Below are 20,941 nucleotides of genomic sequence, written 5' to 3' on the forward strand. Positions count from 1 at the left end.
ATGCAGGGCACAGGTGAGTGTATATGTGTGACACATTAGAGGGATGCAGGGCACAGGTGAGTGTATATGTGTGACACAATAGAGGGATGCAGGGCACAGGTGAGTGTATATGTGTGACACAATAGAGGGATGCAGGGCACAGGTGAGTGTATATGTGTAGAAAAATATATTGTTGGGATTGTCTTAGGTGGATTATGGATATCCACAAAGCTCCTCAAAGAAAACAGTTAATACTCCCAATAACTGTAATGTGTTTATAACATGGTTGCAATGTTTGAGAAGTGCTAAAAGCTAATGTGGTTCTGTTCTTTCTTTATATTATGTTGTATATGGAATAATTCCCATTGGTTGAAATTAACACTTGATATATGTCTCCTATATTATTAATTAACTATTGTTATATATCATTGATTGCTAAAAGTTAATATATCTGTATACTTGTATACTTTTCTTCTGACATGATTGATTATATACGTATACTAAGACTAAAAAAATATTGAATAGATACATGAATATCATTAGTAAATCTTTCCTCATATATTCCTTCTATATATTTATGTCTCTGTTGTTATCAATTTTTAGCATATATAAAGAACGATACTATACAGTTGCATAAAATCTAACACTTTATCATATATAAAGAACGATACTATACAGTTGCATAAAATCTAACACTTTACTAAGTATATATTTGTGTTGGTTACATATAATAACATACAAATTATATAAAATCCATACAATAAAATTGAGTTGTGGCCACAACTCTGCCTTCAATTTGGAGGTCCGTTATGTTGATTTAAAAAATTTGTGTTGATTAAAAGTTTGTTGCTTTTGAAAATGCTATTATCCCATTGATATATCTTTCCATACAATTGTATTGCAGTGGTATTAATCAGTTTGTCTTTGGATGTTAATAAATTACTCAGTTGATGTTTTGTTATAAATCCGTAATATTACACACAATTGATTTGACTTTCTTTTATAAGAATTTATGATACCCTCTTACCGGACCTCCGATGGCTTTACGTCCTTTTTTTCAATGCCTCCAAATTGAAGGTAGAGTTGTGGCCACAACTCAATTTTATTGTATGGATTTTATATCATTTGTATGTTATTATATGTAACCAACACAAATATATACTTGCTAAAAATTGATAACAACAGAGACATAAATATATAGAAGACATATATAAGGAGATATATACTAATGATATTCATGTATCTATTCCTATTTTTTTAGTCTTAGTATACATTTATAATCAATCACGTCAGAAGAAAAGTATACAGGTATACAGATATATTAACTTTTAGCAATCAATGATATATAACAATAGTTAATTAATAATATAGGAGACATATATCAAGTGTTAATTTCAACCAATGGAAATTATTCCATATACAACATAATATAAAGAAAGAACAGAACCACATTAGCTTTTAGCGCTTCTCAATTATTGCACCCATGAGTGTATATGTGTGACACGTGAGAGGGATGCAGGGCAAAGGTGAGTGTATATGTGTGACACGTGAGAGGGATGCAGGGCACAGGTGAGTGTATATGTGTGACACAATAGAGGGATGCAGGGCACAGGTGAGTGTATATGCGTGACACGTGAGAGGGATGCAGGGCACAGGTGAGTGTATATGTGTGACACAATAAAGGGATGCAGGGCACAGGTGAGTGTATATGTGTGACACAATAGAGGATGCAGGGCACAGGTGAGTGTATATGTGTGACACAATAGAGGGATGCAGGGCACAGGTGAGTGTATATGTGTGACACAATAGAGGGATGCAGGGCACAGGTGAGTGTATATGTGTGAGACAATAGAGGGATGCAGGTCACATGTGAGTGTATATGTGTGACACAATAGAGGGATGCAGGGCACATGTGAGTGTATATGTGTGACATGTCTGAGGAAAGCAGGGCATGTGTGAGTATAGGTGTGTTAATTATTTAAGAGAAGCCGGGCACAGATGACTGTATATGTGTGACACGTGAGAGGGATGCATGGCACAGGTGAGTGTAACTGTGACAAGTCTGTGGGAAGGAGGGGATAAGTACATTTATGACATATCTAAGGAAAGCAGGGCACATGTGAGTGTACGTGTGTGACATGTCTGAGGAAAGCAGGGCATGTGTGAGTATAGGTGTGTTAATTATTTAAGAGAAGCCGGGCACAGATGACTGTATATGTGTGACACGTGAGAGGGATGCATGGCACAGGTGAGTGTAACTGTGACAAGTCTGTGGGAAAAGGAACAGGTGAGTGTTTGTGTGTGACATGTCTTTGGGAAGTAGGGCACAGGTGAGTGTACGTGTGTGACATGTCTTTGGGAAGTAGGGCAGGCACATGTGAGTGTACGTGTGTGACATGTCTGAGGAAATCAGGGCAAATGTGAGTGTGTGTGTGTGACACTTGAGATGGATGTAGGGCACATGTGTGTGACATGTCTGTTGGAAACAGGGCACAGATAGTGTATGTGTGCAAAATGTGAGGGTTGCATGGCACAGTTGAGTGTACGTGTGAGATGTGCCTGTGGGAAACGTCACAGGTGCGTGTGTGTGGCGGGGCTGTGGGAAACCCGGGCACAGGTGTGTGTACCTATTAGTGAACATACACATCACACACGCACACAGAGCACAGGTGAGTGTACATGTGTGATGTGTATGTTCACTAATATAGTTTATTTTACATATTACAGTATATATTACTTTTTATATAAAGTGATAATCTGGGCTTCATTACAAGTAAATAATATATGGCATAAATGCAACATTCTTAAACAATAAAACTGAATATTTTGCGCACATAAACAATAAGCACTCATGTTTCATATTAAAGCACTTTTAAACTTAACCCTCTTTCCAGTGAGGTAAATGCTCTTAATAATCTTTAAGTAAACTCATTAACTGTGTGGTTTGATGTTATTTTGGAGATTTGTCACAAGTTGATATGCTTTTGGTTTAGCTATATTGGGGTCTTTAAGCCTTTTCATCTAAATAATCCTCATCATCTATATGGTATAACAGAATTCCATGAGTAACACAGTTGGCTGGGGAGCTGCTGATTATTCCAGAAGGTGTAGTTAACACATGAATTAAATTCTACTCTCTGTTAAAGCATTTATATATTGCTTACATATACTACACCACCTGGGGCCTTTTCTTTGTTTTTGTTGTTCTAGAGTCGTCTTTCTTTTAACTACAAGCACACAAGCTGTAGTTATAAAGATTAGTTTATGGGCTGAAATAATTGTATTACTAAAAGTTTCTGTGAACACAATTTTAAAAGGACTAGATACATTAGGTAGAAAAACAACATTAATTTCTAGTTAGTTTGGTCTTTGACTAAATGTGAATTCTTAGAAATAGTCCCTAATGTACAGTAAACTGCCCTTAAGCCTTAGCATAAAAGCTGTGAAAAGGTCTAATGGTCACAGTGTCATCTACAAGTGTAGGGGACTGACTAAATCAGAACCGTTTATATGATCTCATTATTAAATAATTATATAATTAATAACAATACTCCCATTGTGTTTCTTATTGACAGGTGAATTCACAAACTGCAATAATCCAAGTCATAATCAGAGTGCAGATGCTTCTTTACATCTTCTTCAAAATCAAAGAAGCCACTTGGGAAATTTATGTTCTGAATGGGGGAAAAGTTTTCTTAAGAAATCACATCTTGATGTTCATCAGAAAATTCATACAGGAGAAAAAGGATTTTTATGTTCTTACTGTGGGAAATGTTTTACTCCGAAATCAAATTTTATTAAGCATCAGAAAATTCATACAGGAGAAAAAGAATTTTTATGTTCTTACTGTGGGAAATGTTTTACTCAGAAATCAAATCTAATTAAGCATCAAAAATTTCACACAGGTGAAAAGGGATTTTTATGTTCTGACTGTGGGAAATGTTTTACTCAGAAATCAGATCTTATTAGGCATCAGAAAATTCACACAGGAGAGAGAGAATTTTCATGTTCTGACTGTGGGAAATGTTTTAATCGGAAATCAACTCTTATTAGCCATAACAAAACTCATTTTACTAATGATCATCAGAGAATTCACACAGGAGAGAAAGCATTTTCTTGTTCTGACTGTGGGAAATGTTTTACTCAGAAATCAAATCTTATTAAGCATCAGAAAATTCATACACGAGGAAAAGAATTTTCATGCTCTTACTGTGGGAAATGTTTTACTCAGAAATCAAATCTTATTAGGCATCAGAAAATTCACAAAAGAGAGAGAGAATTTTCATGTTCTGACTGTGGGAAATATTTTACTCGGAAATCAACTCTTATTAGCCATCACAAAACTCATTTTACTCAGAAATCAGCATTTAACCTCCTAAGTGCAGAGGGTGATACGTAGTTGTCATCCACACAATACCAAGACCCCCTGGAGCGTGCAGTTTTGGAGACATTTGAGGCCCTTTCTGCACCTCAAGCGTTTATGAGGTGACCCCATGGTGGATTTGAATTAAATCACTAGTCATTAATCGCAAATTAAATAATGTTTCTCCAACATTGGTGTGTCCGGTCCACGGCGTCATCCATAACTTGTGGGAATATTCTCCTCCCCAACAGGAAATGGCAAAGAGCACAGCAAAAGCTGTCCATATAGTCCCTCCTAGGCTCCGCCCACCCCAGTCATTCTCTTTGCCTGCTGAACAAGCAGCATCTCCACGGAGATGGTGAAGAGTATGTGGTGTTTAGTTGTAGTTTTTTTATTCTACTATCAAGAGTTTGTTATTTTAAAATAGTGCTGGTATGTACTATTTACTCTGAAACAGAAAAAAGATGAAGAGTTCTGTTTGTGAGAGGAATATGATTTTAGCAGCAGTAACTAAAATCGATTGCTGTTTCCACATGGGACTGTTGAGATGAGATAACTTCAGTTGGGGGAAACAGTTGGCAGACTTTTCTGCTTAAGGTATGACTAGCCATATTTCTAACAAGACTGTGTAATGCTAGAAGGCTGTCATTTCCCCTCATGGGGACCGGCCCAGAAGCAGAACTTTTTTTCACTTTCTGCGATGAGATTTGTTTAGCGAAAATAATTCTGCAGGTTATATAAAAAAATATTACACTTTTTTTTTTTTTTAAATATATTTTTATTGAGGTTATAGACATATAAACACGAGCAAGGTTATAGTGCAATTGAGGACACAAGCATAGATCTATACAATTGCTAGACTGTCCATAGAGTCCAAAATATACATAGAAATATTAACGTGTAGAGTATTAGTTACAAATTAAACATAGAGATGGGGAAAAATGTCAGCTTTACACCTTCATTACCATATATGATAAAGATAAATACAATGTATCTAGGCATAAATGTGACTAATTTGAAAAATATTAACCTATATGAATACTAATTAACCTCCTTTTTATATTTAGAATGGACTATTTCCCAATGTATAAACTGGTCACTCTTGGACCAAAAAGAATAGAGTTACAAGAGCTTGGGAATGGTATTATCAGAAACACTGGATTAGGGGATATTCTGTAAGTAGTGAACACTAATAGTCTGCCACAATATCAGTTGGAAGCAGTAAATGTTGTAATAACATTGAATCACAAAACCAACAGACATGTAAAATCAGAGTGAATTTCCATAGGATATATTTTCCTCAGCTTACAAAGTAAGCCTAAAGGTATAGAAAGTTAGGGTAGGGGTATAACTATATGTCTTGAGGCTTGGGGTTTCTGAAAAATAGAGATATGAGAGGACATATAGGGGGAAGGGAGGGATGCTCAGTACCATTGCTGAAGATATATTGATAAGGGGGGGGGGGAGAGGAGGAAGAGGAGCAAGCATGAAAACCAATAAAGTAAGGCTGTAATGAGAGATCAAGAATGTAAGTTTAAAATCATATTACTATGGGATACACCACTATTGGACCCATGTGATAAAAGGACTTATGTAGAATTATTATAGTATCTCCCCTCAGGGGTATTGTCACCACTGGACACAGACGGGTAAAGGAAAGTGGATATGACCCGCTCACACGTGCTGAGCGGGAAAGGATGAGGGGAGATACAATCGGCTGGGAAATGTTAAGAGAGCTGATAGCCTTATAAACTATGTGTATGGGGTAGATAAATAACTAATAGAACTACTATCTTGGCGCTTATGTCTGTTAGTACTAAGTGCATAGGTATTCGCTACACTTTGTCACCAAATGTAGTACACAGCTGAGTAGTCAACATATGGTATATTTAAATTGTTGAAAACCAGTCAGGTATGAATATTAAATCGGCACCAGGTCTGATCACCCGGGCATGGGCCCTATACCCAGGCAACCAGTTGGCTACATTATATAAAAAGTAATGCACAACAGACTTCCAATATACTTTTTATGGTTAAAATAATGTAACCTCTAGCTGGGTGTCTGGTCATTCATAGTTCACCCTAATAGACCAGTAAAAGAGAGTGATTACATTGTGTTGCGCCATCCCCGTTATCATGTTTAGTGGTTGATTTACACCTAAAGCTGCAACTTAATATTTCATATCTACAATCAATCTGCTACAACATAAACAGAACCCAAACCATAGAACCTCCTGTTGGATATAATACACATAAAATAGATATATAATAAACACTATGTTAGTGTAGTTTGTGTCAGAGAGGGTGTTTAGATCTTGTGAGAGGTTATTAATAGTAAAGTAAGGCACATTAATATAGTATTTAGGAAAACACCTTATCTAGTAATATATATAGTTAGGTGGATCTTACATGAATAAGCAATCTCATAAATAATAATCTCAGACAAAGTGGCAATAAAATCGCATGGGAAAAAAATATATCTGTAATCTAAGAAATATGGCTTGTCAACTAAAATAGGCTTGAAACATAGGGACATAGATGATAATGCAAGTTTGGCCCCCAAAACGTATCTGGCTCTCTGAAGGGTATAAGCTCAATAGGGGCATTAGTATATATGATAAATAATCTGAGGAGTAAAAAAAAAAAAAATATATAGAAGTGCATAACTATAAAACTGTAAGCAAGCAGGAATAACGTTCCATCATATAACATTTTAAAGGAATAGCAAAACAGTTGTCCAGAGCAATAAGTAAGCTCATACAAAACATAATTATTGTAAGGACCCATAGTACAGGTCCTTTAGCCGATGCCTCTAGAAATCACTGGCTCAGTTACTAAGAATAATAGTCCCTCCATAGCCCTCTTCTCCGCTGCCGGGACAGTGTGGAATGCTGTGTATATAAAAGAGGCCATAGAGAGGAAGTCACTGTCAAGCTTGCCATCCCATAGTAAGTTATTAAATATGGACATTACTAGGGTCGTATTCATTGTGGCTACCGATACAAATCCAGATTTGCTGCCCTTCTCCACATAGTCAGCCACGGGTAGATGGTCGCCACTGAAGGTCTCTCTGATGCTCACCGCAATCGCCCATCTCTCCTGCATCTGTCTCAACCTCGCAGCACTCTTGATATGTCGGCTATCCACCACAGGGCCTGACTGCACTGTTATTGAAGCACAGTTCGGCCTGGGCAGCTGTCTCGGCTGAAGCGGGTGTAACTCCGGTGGATACTGGATCTTCATACTGGCCGCATATCTCATCGAAGCCGCAGTGTCTACCATCGAGCAGTCAGGCTTCATGGGTGCAGAAGTGCGTAGTGGCGGTACGTCGCCATCTTGAATTATCAGTTGCATAGTCTGTTGTGCGAGCCATCCGGAAACTAGTACTAATATTTCAGAGAAGTGGCGCTTCAATTGCTCAGATATCTCCTCTTCTAACTGTTTAGTAGACATTGTCCTTTAATACAAGTTATAGAGTGCAGACCCTGTTGGTTCCGATGTCCAATAGCTATTGTATCCCATAAGCTTCAGTCTTCCTTGTAGCGTAATTAGGTAGTAGAGATTAAAGACACACTTCCAAAGGTATTAAACCACTTCTTCAAGGGTCAAAACACATCTCTGTATCCTCATGAGCCAATATTTTCTCTTCAAAATGAGCCAGAATTAGATAAACTTACTGAAAGTTATTGAAAATTACATTTCATTGCAGAGCTCCTTAGAAATGCGACTTGCCAGCTTGGCTGCTTGCTCCACCCCCAAAAAATATTACATTTTAAATTGGGCAGTTACACTAAAGCAGCAGTTCAGGTGGAGAATAAAGCATTTTTTAAAGTTTTATAATATATTGCAGCAGTTGAAAATTGGATTGCAAATTAATAAATGTGTTTTCTTTCCACTTGATCTAACATAGAAATGTTGTAATAAAAAAGGTGCATTGCTCATTAGAATGTCTTAGCCTAAAAAAAACAAGATTGCAGACTGGAAAAGGCTAGGGGGCAGATTTGAATAAATCTGACTCTGAGAGCCATACAACAATCAATGTGCTACAGCTTTGCAGCTCTACTGCATATTTTACTGTTCACTTCAAACAGCACTTTGCTGTAGATGTGCTGTGTTAAGTAAAACTTACACAGTGCAGACAGAGCAAAGCTCTGTTTGAAGAAAACAGACTGATGTGGAGTAGCACTGCAAAGTTAAAGCACTAACAGCTCCTGCATGTGTCCTGTTCTTTCTGCAGACGTGATGCATTTTCTGCGATGACATCTCAGATCACTGCATGTTCTGCCTTGGGGGGGACCGGTAAGCCATTTTCTTAGTCTCAAACAGAATAAAGGGCTTAATATGGGCTATAAAACTGGTAGACACTTTTATGGGCTAGATCGATTGCTTTATTTGGGCATTTTATACAGCTTTATGTTGAAATTCACACTTTATAAACTTTGGGGAACGTTTTTTTACGTCAGGCTCTGGTTTAGACACCTTCCCAGTCAGGAAGGGCCTTCTCTGTAGTAGGCAGAGCCTCATTTTCGCGCCATTACTGCGCAGTTACTTTTGAGAGCAGGACATGCAGCTGCATGTGTGTGGATCTGAAAGTAGTTGAAAAGGTTCCTAGAAGGCTTCATTTGGTATTGTATACCCCCCTGGGTTTGGTAAAGTCGCAGCAAAGGCTGTAGCTGGGACTGTAGAGGGGTTAAAATTTTAAACGGCTCCGTTTTCGTCATTTTAAGGGTTAAAGGTCTGAAATTTGGGGTGCAATGCTTTGAATGCTTTAAGACACTGTGGTGAAAATTTGGTTAAATTTGAACAATTCCTTCATAGTTTTTCACATATTCAGTAATAAAGTGTGCCCTGTTTAAAATTTAAAGAGACAGTAACGGTTTTGTTTTAAAACGGTTTTTGTACTTTATTGACAAGTTTAAGCCTGTTTAACATGTCTGTGCCTTCAGATAAACTATGTTCTTTATGTATGGAAGCCAATGTGTCTCCCCCTTCAAAATTGTGTGATAATTGTGCCATAGCGTCCAAACAAAGTAAGGACAGTACTGCCACAGATAATAAGGTTGCCCAAGATGATTCATCAGATGAAGGGAGTAGACATAGTTCTACATCATCTCCTTCTGTGTCTACACCAGTTTTGCCCACGCAGGAGACCCCTAGTACTTCTAGTGCGCCAATGCTTGTTACTATGCAACAATTGACGGCAATAATGGATAACTCCATAGCAAATATTTTATCCAAAATGCCTGCATTTCAGAGAAAGCGCGATTGCTCTGTTTTAAACACTGTAGAGCAGGAGAGCACTGATGATAATTGCTCTGTCATACCCTCACACCAATCTGAAGTGGCCATGAGGGAGGTTTTGTCAGATGGGGAAATCTCTGATTCAGGTAGAATTTCTCAACAGGCAGAACCTGATGTTGTGACATTTAAATTTAAATTAGAGCATCTCCGCGCACTGCTTAAGGAGGTGCTATCTACTCTGGATGATTGTGACAACCTGGTCATTCCAGAAAAATTGTGCAAGATGGACAAGTTCCTAGAGGTTCCGGTGCACCCCGACGCTTTTCCTATACCCAAGCGGGTGGCGGACATAGTGAATAAGGAGTGGGAGAAGCCCGGCATACCTTTTGTCCCCCCTCCTATATTTAAGAAATTATTTCCTATGGTTGACCCCAGAAAGGACTTATGGCAGACAGTCCCTAAGGTCGAGGGGGCAGTTTCTACACTAGCCAAGCGCACTACTATTCCTATCGAGGATAATTGCGCTTTCAAAGATCCTATGGATAAAAAATTGGAGGGTTTGCTTAAAAAGATTTTTGTACAGCAAGGTTACCTCCTGCAACCTATTTCATGCATTATTCCTGTCACTACAGCAGCGTGGTTCTGGTTCGAGGAACTAGAAAAGTCGCTCAGTAGAGAGACTCCGTATGAGGAGGTTATGGACAGAATTCACGCACTTAAGTTAGCTAATTCCTTTATTTTAGATGCCGCTTTGCAGTTAGCAAGGTTAGCGGCGAAAAATTCAGGGTTTGCAATTGTGGCGCGCAGAGCGCTCTGGCTAAAGTCTTGGTCAGCGGATGTATCTTCCAAGACAAAATTGCTTAATATCCCTTTCAAGGGTAAAACCCTTTTTGGGCCAGAATTGAAAGAGATTATCTCAGACATCACTGGGGGTAAGGGCCACGCCCTTCCACAAGATAGGCCCTTCAAGTCCAAGAATAAGTCTAATTTTCGTTCCTTTCGCAATTTCAGGAATGGACCGGCCTCCAACTCTGCAGCCTCTAGACAAGAGGGTAATGCTTCACAAACCAAACCAGCTTGGAAACCGATGCAAGGCTGGAACAAGGGTAAGCAGGCCAAGAAGCCTGCTGCTGCTACCAAAACAGCATAAAGGAGTAGCCCCCGATCCGGGACCGGATCTAGTAGGGGGCAGACTCTCTCTCTTTGCTCAGGCTTGGGCAAGAGATGTTCAGGACCCCTGGGCACTAGAAATAGTTTCTCAGGGTTATCTTCTGGAATTCAAGGAACTACCCCCAAGGGGAAGGTTCCACGTGTCTCACTTATCTTCAAACCAAATAAAGAGGCAGGCATTCTTACATTGTGTAGAAGACCTGTTAAAAATGGGAGTGATACACCCAGTTCCAACCGTGGAACAAGGAATGGGGTTTTACTCAAATCTGTTTGTAGTCCCCAAAAAGAGTGAACTTTCAGACCAATTCTGGATTTAAAGATCCTAAACAAAGTGCCATCGTTCAAAATGGAAACTATTCGAACGATTTTACCTACAATCCAGGAGGGTCAATTTATGACTACCGTGGATCTAAAGGATGCGTATCTACATATTCCTATCCACAAAGATCATCATCAGTTCCTAAGGTTCGCCTTTCTGGACAAACATTACCAGTTCGTGGCTCTCCCATTCGGGCTAGCCATGGCTCCAAGGATTTTCACAAAGGTACTCGGGTCCCTTCTAGCGGTTCTAAGACCAAGGGGCATTGCAGTGGCACCTTACTTGGACGACATTCTGATACAAGCATCGTCTCTTTCAAAGGCAAAGGCTCACACAGACATCGTTCTGGCCTTTCTCAGATCTCACGGATGGAAAGTGAACATAGAAAAAAGTTCCCTGTCTCCGTCGACAAGAGTTCCTTTCTTGGGGACAATAATAGATTCTTTAGAAATGAAGATTTTCCTGACAGATGTCAGAAAGTCAAAACTTCTAAACGCTTGTCAAGTTCTTTGACCTTCCATAGCTCAGTGCATGGAAGTAGTAGGGTTGATGGTTGCAGCAATGGACATAGTTCCTTTTGCGTGAATTCATCTAAGACCATTACAACTGTGCATGCTGAAACAGTGGAATGGGGACTATACAGACTTGTCTCCAGTGATTCAAGTAGATCAAAAGACCAGAGACTCACTCCGTTGGTGGCTAACCCAGGATCACCTGTCCCAGGGAATGAGCTTCCGCAGACCAGAGTGGGTCATCGTCACGACCGACGCCAGTCTAGTGGGCTGGGGCGCGGTCTGGGACTCCCTGAAAGCTCAGGGGCTATGGTCTCGGGAAGAGTCTCTTCTCCCGATAAACATTCTGGAACTGAGAGTGATATTCAATACTCTCAGGGCTTGGCCTCAACTAGCAAAGGCCAGATTCATAAGATTCCAATCAGACAACATGACGACTGTTGCTTACATCAACCATCAGGGGGGAACAAGGAGTTCCCTGGCGATGAGAGAAGTGACCAAAATCATAAAATGGGCGGAGGATCACTCCTGCCACCTATCTGCGATCCACATCCCAGGAGTGGAAAACTGGGAGGCGGATTATCTGAGTCTTCAGACATTCCATCCGGGGGAGTGGGAACTCCACCCGGAGATATTTGCCCAGTTGACTCAATTATGGGGCATTCCAGACATGGATCTGATGGCGTCTCGTCAGAACTTCAAGGTTCCTTGCTACGGGTCCAGATCCAGGGATCCCAAGGCGACTCTAGTGGATGCATTAATAGCGCCTTGGACCTTCAACCTAGCTTATGTGTTTCCACCGTTTCCTCTCATTCCCAGGCTGGTAGCCAGGATCAAGCAGGAGAGGGCCTCGGTGATCTTGATAGCTCCTGCGTGGCCACGCAGGACTTGGTATGCAGACCTGGTGAATATGTCATCGGCTCCACCATGGAAGCTACCTTTGAGACAGGATCTTCTAGTACAAGGTCCGTTCGAACATCCAAATCTAGTTTCTCTCCAGCTGACGGCTTGGAAATTGAACGCTTGATTTTATCTAAGCGTGGGTTTTCGGATTCTGTAATAGATACTCTGGTACAAGCCAGAAAACCTGTAACTAGAAAAATTTATCATAAAATATGGAAAAGATATATCTGTTGGTGTGAATCCAAGGGATTCTCATGGAGTAAGATCAAAATTCCTAGGATCTTTTCCTTTCTTCAAGAAGGTTTGGATAAGGGATTATCAGCAAGTTCTTTAAAGGGACAGATTTCTGCTTTATCTGTCTTGTTACACAAACGACTGGCAGCTGTGCCTGATGTTCAAGCTTTTGTTCAGGCTTTGGTCAGGATCAAGCCTGTTTACAGACCTTTGACTCCTCCCTGGAGTCTGAATTTAGTTCTTTCAGTTCTTCAAGGGGTTCCGTTTGAACCTCTACATTCCATAGATATCAAGATGTTATCTTGGAAAGTTCTGTTTTTGGTTGCTATTTCTTCTGCTAGAAGAGTTTCTGAGTTATCTGCTTTGCAGTGTAATCCGCCCTATCTGGTGTTCCATTCAGATAAGGTTGTTTTGCGTACTAAACCTGGTTTCCTTCCAAAGGTTGTTTCCAACAAGAATATTAACCAGGAAATAGTTGTGCCTTCTTTGTGTCCGAATCCAGTTTCAAAGAAGGAACGTTTGTTACACAATTTAGATGTAGTTCGTGCTTTAAAGTTCTATTTAGAAGCAACAAAGGATTTCAGACAAACGTCTTCTCTGTTTGTCGTTTATTCTGGCAAGAGGAGAGGTCAAAAAGCTACTGCTACCTCTCTTTCCTTTTGGCTGAAAAGCATCATCCGATTGGCTTACGAGACTGCCGGACGGCAGCCTCCTGAACGCATCACAGCTCACTCTACTAGGGCTGTGGCTTCCACTTGGGCCTTCAAGAACGAGGCTTCTGTTGATCAGATATGTAAGGCAGCGACTTGGTCTTCCCTGCACACTTTTGCCAAATTCTACAAATTTGATACTTTTGCTTCTTCGGAGGCTATTTTTGGGAGAAAGGTTTTGCAAGCCGTGGTGCCTTCTGTTTAGGTAACCTGATTGGCTCCCTCCCTTCATCCGTGTCCTAAAGCTTTGGTATTGGTTCCCACAAGTTATGGATGACGCCGTGGACCGGACACACCAATGTTGGAGAAAACAGAATTTATGCTTACCTGATAAATTACTTTCTCCAACGGTGTGTCCGGTCCACGGCCCGCCCTGGTTTTTTAATCAGGTTTGATGAATTTCTTTCTTTAACTACAGTCACCACGGCACCTTATAGTTTCTCCTGTTTTTCTCCTGTCCGTCGGTCGAATGACTGGGGTGGGCGGAGCCTAGGAGGGACTATATGGACAGCTTTTGCTGTGCTCTTTGTCATTTCCTGTTGGGGAGGAGAATATTCCCACAAGTTATGGATGACGCCGTGGACCGGACACACCGTTGGAGAAAGTAATTTATCAGGTAAGCATAAATTCTGTTTTTTCATTTTTAGAATGTATGCATGTATGTATTGAGTACTTGTAAAGCGCGGCTAATAACCTGTAAGGGTCTCAAGGCGCTGCTAATTTTATCGACCTCGGAAGGATGAAAGGTTGAGTGTACCTCACCGGGGATCGAACCTGCAACCCTTGGGATGACACAGAGCTCAGCCACAGTGCCTTAGCATGCTGAGCTATCTGTCTGGCTAGAATTTTCCAGTTATATCAGACCATTACAGATTTGATTATATATCATTAGATATGCATAGATAGATCATTGAAATTAAAGGGACATTCATCACCAGAATTTTTGTTGTTTTAAAAGATAGATAATCCCTTAATTACCCATTCCCCAGTTTTGCATAACTAACACAGTTTGATACTTTTGCTTCAGCAGAGGCTTCTTTTGGGAGAGAGGTTCTTCAAGCAGTGGTGCCTTCTGTTTAGGTTAACTGTCTTGTCCCTCCCTTATCATCCATGTCCTCTAGCTTGGGTATTGGTTCCCAACAGTAATTAAGATGATCCGTGGACTCACCGTGCATTAGAAAGAAAACATAATTTATTCTTACCTGATAAATTTATTTATTTCTTGACACGGTGAGTCCACAGCCCGCCCTGTTTTTCAGACAGTTTGCTCTTCTATAAACTTCAGGCACCTCTGCACCTTAGACTAATTCCTTTTCTCCTTTCCCTTTGGTCAAATGACTGGGGATTGTGGGTAGGGGGAGTGGTATTTAACAGCTTTTGCTGTGGTGCGCTTTGCCTCCTCCTGCTGCTCAGGAGTGATATTCCCAACAGTAATTAAGATGATCCATGGACTCACTGTGTCAAGAAATAAATAAATTTATCAGGTAAGAATAAATTATGTTTTTTGACACACTCCTTATGGTGCATAAACAGCTAAATAACCCAATGGTCGGCCAATTGTGGCAGGTTAAACTCTGTATGCACTAAAATAGCCACAGACAAAATCATTCTATTTAGCCTGGATGTTTATAGTCTGCACACCGTAAAAAAAGCAAGAGAGCCGTATTGCTGCAGTAAAGAGAGCTTTGGATTAGTGTATTAGATAGACTGCAACTCAGAAGGGCGTTTTTGAAGAATTCCTACTGATTTCATTGTACCACAATTATTTATTGCTCTAAGATACCTTTTATTTACAAAAACAAGGTACTGACATGGAATCTAATGCTGCTCAAACATACACCAATATCTATATGAACACAATTGAAAAGAAGTATGTGTATGAGAACAAAATTTTCTTGAAGTATTCAGCCACATGGTGGCGCTATATAGATAAATTGTTTGGTTTGTAGTATGGTGACATTGGATCTCTTGAAATGTTTATTCAGGATTTAAACTGTAGTACTAACTCTATAACATTTACATTAACATGCAGTGAAGAATATGTCAACTTCTTAGATACAGCTGTCTACAGAGAAGGGGCATTTTAAAGATGGATTTGTTTACCAAGCCCACAGATAGGAATAGTATTCTACATTTTGATAGTTTTCATCCTAAATGTATAATTAGTTCCCTTCCACTCAGTCAATTTGTAAGGGTTAGTAGAATAGTGACCAAACAGAACAGACTACAGAATAGACTTAACGGTATTGATTTGGCCTAATTTCAAGACCCTTTAAACACCTGTAGCTTTCCACTTCTCCTTTGGACTCTGATATTTCACTGCAAATTAAATGACAAGCGCTTGGAGAACCGTCTTACAGAACACACATAGAGATATGGTTTGCAAAACAGCTCTGATTTATTGCGTCAGGATGACCAGTTTATATACTCTTTAAACATACATTGAAACACATAATCATTAGCTCATTTCTAAGACACAAAAGTACAGATGAGTCCTGTAAGTTGTATGTATCCTTGTCTTATATTCTTATGTCAATAGGTAAATTTATCACTGACATGACAAAGGAATAATGTAAAAATCTCAAAATACACTAATTAGATGTATAGCTACATTTGACCTAAAGAAATTGCCTACATATCAGTATTTCTGCATGTAGCTCAAGAGTTCAAAAGTATATTAACAAGAAAACTGTGTGAAAGGTTATAATGTTTCTTGCTACATTTTGATATAATAAAGATACAATAAAAGATACAAAAGATACATTTGTAATTCAAGGTAATGAGATATACATAATGATACAATGTGTGTATATGATACCTAGATAACATAATATTCTTACAATGCCTCCTTTTTATTCTGAAAGAATAACATATAATAAGGATAAAAAGCTTATAGACTGATGTATGCCTCAGAAATCATCATGAGAATAGAAAAAGATAGGAGTTTACCTGAGAGTGAGGGTGTGATAGAGAGGGTAGAAAGGATGAGAGGGTGGGAGGTCTTTGAGAGATTCAAGGGAAGGAGGACGTTTAGGGGAACGGGATGGAATAATGGTCAGGTATTGGAAAGAAATGAAGTAGTAGCAGGTAACATAGCCATGTAAGATTGATCGGAGTGATCATTGTATGGTGGGAATTTAGTAGTGGGTGATGTAAATCTGTTAATAGCACACACACTTAGCTTAAACAATAGATATATTAGCAAAATAATAATAGCAATAATAATACCCATAATAATACGCATACCAAGGGAACCTATCCATGAGCCAAAACTATCAAAAGCACCATGTGACGAACCAAGGTTATCCAACCCTGCGCCAGTCACTTATTTGGCACAGTAAGGGTTTTCAGCCCCCTTTTCTGTCACCTATAGGTCACAATCTAGCCACACCAGGCAAGCTTGTGATTCAGTTTAGTGGGTGCAAGAGTTAATTCGCACTCCCTTAATCTGTACTAGACGTAAGAGAAATGCCCAACACTCCCTTTTCAAGGCCACCCACAATAAACTATAAATCCTATAGCTCAAATGCTGCCACCACTTAAAATTTATTAAAGGGAAAATCTTAAGGAAAACCCCAGACTTTACACATTAATTCTAGAAATACAATTTAGCAGAAAATATCCTAAATTATACAGTTCTAATATTCCAGTCTCTTTCAGTAACGTGGTTCAATTATTAGACAAAGGCCAAACTTAATAAAGGAATTATTTATTATGCCAAAAATATTATGCACAATGCATTATTAATAAAAAGTTGTTACAAATAAAATTACACACGCAAACAGTATTTTAAAATAAAAAGGAGAAAAACAGAATTGAATACTTTCCTAGTCTTCAAGATATGCGCCAGGGGCTGGAATGAAAATGATGGCTCCTTACTTCTGTACAGCAGCTCCCCTTGTAAGAATGACAATCTTATTGTTAAAAAAATAAGATTCTTAAACCCTACTTTCTTTCATGTAATTAGCAAGAGTCCATGAGCTAGTGACGTATGGGATATACATTCCTACCAGGAGGGGCAAAGTTTCCCAAACCTTAAAATGCCTATAAATACACCCCTCACCACACCCACAATTCAGTTTTACAAACTTTGCGTCCGATGGAGGTGGTGAAGTAAGTTTGTGCTAGATTCTACGTTGATATGCGCTCCGCAGCAGGTTGGAGCCCGGTTTTCCTCTCAGCGTGCAGTGAATTTCAGAGGGATGTGAGGAGAGTATTGCCTATTTGAATGCAGTGATCTCCTTCTACGGGGTCTATTTCATAGGTTCTCTGTTATCGGTCGTAGAGATTCATCTCTTACCTCCCTTTTCAGATCGACGATATACTCTTATATATACCATTACCTCTGCTGATTCTCGTTTCAGTACTGGTTTGGCTTTCTACAAACATGTAGATGAGTGTCCTGGGGTAAGTAAATCTTATTTTCTGTGACACTCTAAGCTATGGTTGGGCACTTTGTTTATAAAGTTCTAAATATATGTATTCAAACATTTATTTGCCTTGACTCAGAATGTTCAACTTTCCTTATTTTTCAGACAGTCAGTTTCATATTTGGGATAATGCATTTGAATTAATCATTTTTTCTTACCTTCAAAAATTTGACTCTTTTTTCCCTGTGGGCTGTTAGGCTCGCGGGGGCTGAAAATGCTTCATTTTATTGCGTCATTCTTGGCGCTGACTTTTTTGGCGCAAAAATTCTTTTCCGTTTCCGGCGTCATACGTGTCGCCGGAAGTTGCGTCATTTTTTTGACGTTATTTTGCGCCAAAAATGTCGGCTTTCCGGATGTGGCGTCATTTTTGGCGCCAAAAGCATTTAGGCGCCAAATAATGTGGGCGTCTTATTTGGCGCTAAAAAATAAGGGCGTCGCTTTTGTCTCCACATTATTTAAGTCTTATTTTTTCATTGCTTCTGGTTGCTAGAAGCTTGTTCTTTGGCATTTTTTCCCATTCCTGAAACTGTCATTTAAGGAATTTGATCAATTTTGCTTTATATGTTGTTTTTTCTCTTACATATTGCAAGATGTCTCACGTTGCATCTGAGTCAGAAGATACTACAGGAAAATTGCTGTCTAGTGCTGGAACTACCAAGCTAAGTGTATCTGCTATAATTTTTGGTATCTGTTTCTCCAGCTGTTGTTTGTATTGCATGTCATGACAAACTTATTAATGCAGATAAAATTTCCTTTAGTACTGTTACATTACCTGTTGCTGTTCCGTCAACATCTAATTTTCAGAGTGTTCCTGATAATCATAAGAGATTTTATTTTTTAAATCCATTAAGAAGGCTATGTCTGTTATTTCTCCTTCTAGTTTACATAAAAGTCTTTTAAAACTTCTCTTTTTTCAGATGAATTTTTAAATGAACATCATCATTCTGATACTGATAATGGTTCTTCTGGTTCAGAGGTTTCTGTCTCAGAGGTTGATGCTGATAAATCTTTGTATTTGTTCAAGATGGAATTTATTTGTTCTTTATTTAAAGAAGTATTAATTGCATTAGAAATAGAGGATTCTGGTCCTCTTGATACTAAATCTAAACGTTTAAATAAGGTTTTTAAATCTCCTGTAGTTATTCCAGAAGTGTTTAATCTCCCTGATGCTATTTCTGAAGTAATTTCCAGGGAATGGAATAATTTGGGTAATTCTTTTACTCCTTCTAAACGTTTAAGCAATTATATCCTGTGCCATCTGACAGATTAGAGTTTTTTGGGACAAAATCCCTAAGGTTATGGGGCTGTCTCTACTCCTGCTAAATGTGCTACTATTCCTACGGCAGATAGTACTTCATTTAAGGATCCTTTAGATAGGAAAATTGAATCCTTTCTAAGAAAAGCTTACTTATGTTCAGGTAATCTTCTTAGACCTGCTATATTTTTAGCGGATGTTGCTGCAGCTTCAACTTTTTGGTTAGAAGCTTTAGCGCAACAAGTAACAGATCATAATTTTATAGCATTATTATTATTCTATAACATGCTAATAATTTTATTGGTGATACCATCTTTTGATATCATTAGAGTTGATGTCAGGTATATGTCTCTAGCTATTTTAGCTAGAAAAGCTTTATGGATTAAACTTGGAATGCTGATATGTCTTCTAAGTCAACTTTGCTTTCCCTTTCTTTCCAGGGTAATAAATTATTATCTCAACTGTTTTTGGAAGGAAGGGAACTTTTTTTACCAAAGGATAAAAAATCTAAGGTAAATTTAGGTCTAATAATCATTTTCGTTCCTTTCCTCACAATAAGGAACAAAAGCCTGATCCTTCATCCTCAGGAGCGGTATCAGTTTGGAAACTATTTCCAGTTTGGAATATATCCAAGCCTTATAGAAAACCTATAGCCAGCTCCTAAGTACCCATGAAGGTGCGGACCTTATTCCAGCTCAGCTGGTATGGGGCAGATTACGTTTTCTTCAAAGAAATTTGGATCAATTCCGTTCTCAATTTCTGGTTTCAGAACATTGTTTCAGAAAGGTACAGAATTGGCTTCAGTTAAGGCCTCCTGCTAAGAGATTTTTTTCTTTCCCGTGTCCCAGTTAACACAGCAAAGGCTCAGCATTTCTGAAATGTGTTTCAGATCTAGAGTTGGCTGGAGTAATTATGCCAGTTCCAGTTCTGGAACAGGGGCTGGGGTTTTATTTTATCTCTTCATTGTACCAAAGAAGGTCAATTCCTTCAGACCAGTTCCGGATCTATCAATATTGAATCGTTATGTAAGGATACCAACATTCAAGATGGTTACTGTAGGACTATCCTGCCTTTTGTTTAGCAAGGGCATTATATGTCTACAATAGATTTACAGGATGTGTATCTGCATATTCCGATTCATCCAGATCACTTTTAGTGTCTGAGATTCTCTTTTTAGACAAGCATTACCAGTTTTGTGGCTCTACCGTTTGGCCTAGCCTCAGTTCAAAGAATTTTTTTCAAAGGTTCTCGGTGCCCTTCTTTCTGTAATCAGAGAACAGGGTTTTGGTATTTCCTTATTGGACGATATCTGGGTACTTGCTCAGTCTTCTCATTTTCGAAGAATCTCATACGAATCGACTTGTGTTGTTTCTTCAAGTTCATGGTTGGAGGATCAATTTACCAATCAGTTCATTGATTCCTCAGACAAGGGTAACCTTTTTAGGTTTCTAGATAGATTCAGTGTCTATGACTCTGTCCTTGTCAGACAAGAGAAGTTTAACATTGATATCAGCTTGTCAAAACCTTCAGTCACAATCATTCCCTTTGGTAGCCTTATGCATGGAAATTTTAGGTCTTAGGACTGCCGCATCAGATGCGATCTCCTTTGCTCGTTTTCACATGCGACCTCTTCAGCTCTGTATGCTGAACCAATGGTGCAGGGATTACTCAAAGATATCTCAATTAATATCTTTAAACCGATTATACGACACTCTCTGACATGGTGGACAGATCACCATCGTTTAGTTCAGGGGGCTTCTTTGTTCTTCCGACCTGGACTATAATCTCAACAGATGCAAGTCTTACAGGTTGGGGAGCTGTGTGG

General features: G+C 39.1%; 2 protein-coding genes across 2 annotated transcripts in view; one reads left to right on the forward strand and one right to left on the reverse strand.

Moving 5' to 3' along the window:
* LOC128657290 (zinc finger protein 585A-like) overlaps positions 1 to 20,941 on the forward strand; it is a 267,903-nt gene that overhangs the window by 37,755 nt on the left and 209,207 nt on the right. The gene's annotated exons all lie outside the window — the stretch shown is intronic.
* LOC128657292 (gastrula zinc finger protein XlCGF26.1-like) overlaps positions 1 to 20,941 on the reverse strand; it is a 486,783-nt gene that overhangs the window by 32,644 nt on the left and 433,198 nt on the right. The gene's annotated exons all lie outside the window — the stretch shown is intronic.

The sequence above is a fragment of the Bombina bombina genome, chromosome 4 (assembly GCF_027579735.1).
Source record: "Bombina bombina isolate aBomBom1 chromosome 4, aBomBom1.pri, whole genome shotgun sequence".
Taxonomy (NCBI): Eukaryota; Metazoa; Chordata; class Amphibia; order Anura; family Bombinatoridae; genus Bombina; species Bombina bombina.